The following is a 5,644-nucleotide window of genomic DNA, read 5'->3' as shown; positions in this document are numbered from 1 at the left end:
TAGACATTTAGCCAGACTCATCAAGAAAAACAAAAAAAGAATGGGCCCAAATAAAATATGAAATGAAAGATAAGTTAAAACTGATACCACAAAAATATAAAGTCAGGAGACTATTTTAAATAATTTTATGGCCACAAATAGGGCAACCTGGAAGAAAGGAATAAATTCCTGGAAACATACAATCTTCCAATGCAGAATCAGGGAGAAAATCTAAATAGACCAGTTATAGGCAATGAAGTTGAAATAGGAAAAAAAAAAAAAAATTTTCCCAAGAATCAAAAGCCCAGGACCAAATAGCTTCACAAGTGAACTCTATCCAACATTTAAAGAAGAATTAATAAGTATCCTTCTCAAAATATTCCTATAAACTGAAATGGAAGGAATGTTTCAAGTCAATGTAAGGAAATATACTGTCTTTTTCTCCTAGGAATTTAATGTTTTCAGGTCTTACATTTAAGTCTTTAATCCATTATGATTTTATTTTTGTATGTAGTGTAAGAAGTGGGTTGGTTTCTTTCTTTTCTTTTTTGCAATTAGCTGTACAGTTTTCTAAACACAAATTATTAAAGACTTTCATTATACATTCTTGCTTTCTTTGTTATAGATTAATTGACCATATAAATGGCAATTTATTTCTTTGTTTTCTTCCATTCCATTGATAAAACACACAATTCACTTAAAATGGCAGAGGATCTGAATATACATTTATCTGAAGAAGACATACAGATGGCCAATAGGCATGTGAAAAGATACTCAGAATTACTAATCAGGGAAATGTAAATCAAAACCACAATGAACTATCATGTAACACCTGTCAGAATGCCTATTATCAGAAAAACAAAAAATAACAAGTGTTGATGATGATGTCGAGAAAAAGAAACCATCAGTACTGATGGTGGGAATGTAAGTTTGTATAGCTACTATGAAAAGCAGTATGGTGATTCCCTAAAATATTAAAAATAGAACTACCATACAATCAATCAGCAACTCCACTTCTAGATAACACAGAATTGTGTATTCTGAATAATACAAAAAATGCTAATTTGAAAACATATATGCACCACAATATAAACTGCAGCATAATTTACCATAGCTAAAATACGGAAGAAATCTGCTCATTTATAGCTGGATGGATAGAGAACACATAGTACACATATCATTGACATTTGAGCAACACAAGGGCTAGGGGCATAGACCCTCCGTGCAGTCAAATAACTTTACAGTTGGCCATTTGTACCTGTGGTTTCCTGTCTGTGGATTCAACCAACTGAAGGTCATGTAGAATGTAATTTTTTTTTTAAATTTACTTCATCATAGAGTTTTTGTTTTTCCTAATTCATAAATTTCTACTCATACAATGAAATATTGTGTCTTACATTTTACTTCTACATTTATTTCAAGGTCAACAAGACACTGCAGTCATTATTTTGTTGATATTTGATATTTTCCTTTAAAAAAGTACCTGACTTGCTAGATGTAATGGAACATCTTGCTATTTTTTTTTTTAATTGAAGGATAATTTGCTTTACAGAATTTTGTTGTTTTCTGTCAAAGCTCAACATGAATCAGCCATAGGTATACGCATATCCTATCCCTTTTGAACCTCCCTCCCATTTCCCACCCCATCCCCTGCTCTAAATAGATACAGAGCCCCTGTTTGAGTTTCCTAAGCAATGCAGCAAAATTCCCATTGGCTATCTATTTTACACATGGTAATGTAAGTTTCCATGTTACTCTTTCCAAACATCTCACCCTCTCCTCCCCTCTCCCCATGTCCATAGGTCTATTCTCTAAGTCTGTTTCTCCACTGATGCCCTGTAAGTAAATTCTTCAGTACCATTTTTCTAGATTCCATATATATGCATTAGAATATGATATTTATCTTTCTTTTTCTGACTTACTTCACTCCGTATAATAGATTCTATGTTCATCCAGCCCGTCAGAACTGACTCAAATGTGTTCCTTTTTATGGCTGAGTAATATTCCGTTGTTTATATGTACCACCACTTCTTTATCTTTTCATCTGTTGAAGATCACCCAGGTTGCTTCCATGTTCTAGCTATCGTAAATAATGCTACAATGAACAATGTCTTTTTCAATTTTGGTTTCTTCAGAGTATATGCCTAGGAGTGGTATTGCTGAGTTATATTGTGATTTTATCCCTAGTTTTTTAAGAAAGCTCCATACCATCTTCCATAGTGGCTATATCAATTTACATTCCCACCAACAGAGCAAGAGTGTTCACTTTTTTCCACACCCTCTCCAGCATTTATTGTTTGTAGACTTTTTGATGATGGCCATTCTGACCTGTGTGAGGTGATATCACATTGCAATTTTGATTTGCCTTTCTCTAATAATGAGTGATGTTGACTATCTTATCATATGTTTGTATGTTGACTATCTTTTCATATGTTTGTTAGCCATCTGTATTTCTTCTTTGGAGAAATGTCTATTTAGGTCTTTTTCCCATATTTTGATTGGGTTGTTTGTTCTTCTGGCATTGAGCTACTTGTATATTCTGGAAATTAATCCTTTGTCAGTTGTTTCATTTGCTATTATTTTCTCTGTTTCTGAAGGTTGTCTTTTCACCTTACTTACAGTTTCCTTTGCTGTGCAAAAAAAGCTTTTAAGTTTAATCAGGCCCCACTTGTTTACTTTTGTTTTTATTTCTGTTACTCTAGGAGGTGGGACATAGAGGATCTTGCTTTGATTTATGTCATAGAGTGTTCTGCCTATGTTTTCCTCTAAGAGTTTTATAATTTCTAACCTTACATCTGGGCCTTTAATCCATTTTGAGTTTATCTTTGTGTATGTTGTTAGAAAGTGTTCTAATGTCATTCTTTTACAAATAGCTGTCCAGTTTTTCCAGCAACTTTTATTGAAGAGGCTGTCTTGCCCCATTGTGTGCTTTTGCCTCCTTTGCTAAAAATAAAGTACCCATAGGTGCATGGGTTTATTTCTGGGCTTTCTATCTTGTTCTATCTGTCTATATTTCTGCTTCTGTTCCAGTACCATACTGTCTTAATGACTGTAGCTTTAGTATAATCTGAAGTCAGAAAGGTTGATTCCTCCAGCTCCATTCCTCTTTCTCAAGACTGATTTGGCTATTTGGGGTCTTTTGTGTTTCCATATGAACTGTAAAATTTTTGTTCTAGTTCTATGATAAATGCCATTGGTAGTTTGATGGGGATCACATTGAATCTATAGTTTGCATTTGGTAGTATAGTCATTTTCACAATATTGATTCTTCCTGCCCAGGAACAAGGAATATCTCTATTTATGACATCTGTTTATGCCATCCTTGATTTCTTTCATTAGTGTTTTATAATTTTCTGTATACAGTTCTTTTGTTTCCCTAAGTAAGTTTATTCATAGATATTTAATTCTTTTTGTTGCAATGGTGAATGGGATTGATTCTATAATTTTTCTTTCTGATTTTTCATTGCTAGTGTATAGAAATGCAAATGATTTCTGTGTATTGATTTTGTATCTTGCAACTTTGCTAAATTCACTGATGAGTTCTAGTAATTTTTTGATACTATCTTTAGGGTTTTCTATGTACAGTATCATGTTATTTGCAAACACTGAGTGCTTTACTTCTTTTCTGATCTGGATTCCTCTTATTTATTTTTCTTCTCTGATTGCTGTAGCTAGGACTTCCAGAACTATGTTGAATTATAGTGGTGAAAGTAGACACCCTTGTCTTATTCCTGATCTTAGAGGGAATGCTTTCAGTTTTTCACCATTGAGAATAATGTTTGCTGTAGGCTTATCATATATGGCCTTTACTATGTTGAGGTAGTTTCCTTCTATGCCCATTTTTTTGAAGTTTTAATCATAAATGGGTGCTGGGTTTTGTCAAAGGCTTTTTCTGCATCTATTGGTCTGATCTGATCATATGGTTTTTATCTTTCAATTTGTTAATTAATATATCACATTGATTGATTTGCATATATGAAGAATCCTTCCATTTCTGAAATAAACCCAGCTTGATCATGGTGTATGAGCTTTTTGACGTGTTGCTGAGTTCTGTTTGCTAAAATTTTGTTGAAGATTTTAGCATCTACGTTCATCAGTGATATTGACCTATAGTTTTCTTTTTTTGTGTTATCTTTGTCTGGTTTTAGTATCGGGGTGATGGTAGCCTCGTAGAATGAGCTTGGAAGTGTTCCTTTCTCTGCAATTTTTTGAAAGCATTTTAGAAGGATAGGCATTAACTCTTCACTAAATGTTTCATAGAATTCTCTTGTCCTGAGCTTTTGTTTTTGGGGAGATTTTTATCACAGCTTCAATTTCAGTGCTTGTAATTGAGTTGTTCATAATTTCTATTTCTTGCTGGTTCAATCTTAGAAGACTGAACCTTTCTAAGAATCTGTACGTTTCTTCCAGGTTATCCATTTTATTGCCTTTATTGTTTTCTTATAATCGTTTGTATTTCTGCATTGTCTGTTGTAACCTTTCCTTTTTCATTTCTAAATTTGTTGCTTTGATTCTACTCTTTTTTTTTTTTTTTAATTGATGAGTCTGGCTAAAGGCTTGTCATTTTGTTTATCTTCTCAAAGGACTAGCTTTCAGTTTTATTAGTCTTTACTGTTGTTTCTTTCATTTTTTTTCCATTGATTTTTGCTCAGATCTTTATGAATTATTTCCCCTTACTAATTTTTTTTTCCTTCTTCTTTTCCAGTTGTTTTAGGTGTAAAGTTAGGCTGTCTATTCAACGTTTTTCTTGATTCTTGATGTAGGGTTGTATTGCTATAAACTTCCCTCTTAGAACTGCTTTCACTTCATCCCATAGGATTTGAGTTGTTGTGTTTTCATTGTCATTTCTTTCTATAAATTTTTTGATTCCCCTTTTGATTTCTTCAGTAATCTGTTGGTTATTTAGAAACATGTTGTTTAATCTCCTTTTGTTTGTGTTTCTTACAGCTTTTTTTCTTGTAATTGATATCTAGTCTCATAGTGTCATGGTCAGAAAAGATGCTTGATATGATTTAAATTTTCTTAAGTTTACTGAGGTTTGATTTGCGACCCAAGATGTGGTCTATCATAGAGAATGTTCCAGGTACACTTGAGAAGAAAGTGTATTATTCTACATTTGGGTAGAATGTCTTGAAGATACCAATGCGATCCATCGTTTCTAATATATCATTTAAGATATGTGTTTCCTTGTTAATTTTCTGTTTTGATGATCTGTCCACTGGTGTTAGTGGGGTGTTAAAGTCTCCTCCTCTTATTGTTTCTGTCAGTTTCTCCTTTTATGTCTGTTAGTGTTTGTCTTATGTATTGAGGTGCTCCTATGTTGGGTTCCTAGATATTTACAATTGTTATGTCTTCCTCTTGGATTGATCCCTTGATCATTGTGTAGTGTCCTTCCTTATCTCTTGTAATAGTCTTTATTTTAAGGTCTATTTTGTCTAATATGAGGATTGCTACTCCAGCTTTCTTTAGCTTCCCATTTTCATGGACTATATTTTTTCATACTCTCACTTTCAGTCTATATGTTTCTTGAGGACTTAAGTGTGTGTCTTCTAAACAGCATATATATGGGTCTTGTTTTTGTATCCATTCAGCAAGTCTGTGTCTTTTGGTTGGAGCATTTAAACCACTTACATTTAAAGTAATTATTGACATATATGTTCCTATT

The sequence above is a fragment of the Bison bison genome, unplaced genomic scaffold, assembly GCF_000754665.1.
Source record: "Bison bison bison isolate TAMUID 2011002044 unplaced genomic scaffold, Bison_UMD1.0 scf7180017864130, whole genome shotgun sequence".
In the NCBI taxonomy this organism is placed as follows: Eukaryota; Metazoa; Chordata; class Mammalia; order Artiodactyla; family Bovidae; genus Bison; species Bison bison.
The sequence above is the reverse complement of the archived record's forward strand: the minus strand, read 5'-3'. Positions refer to the sequence as shown.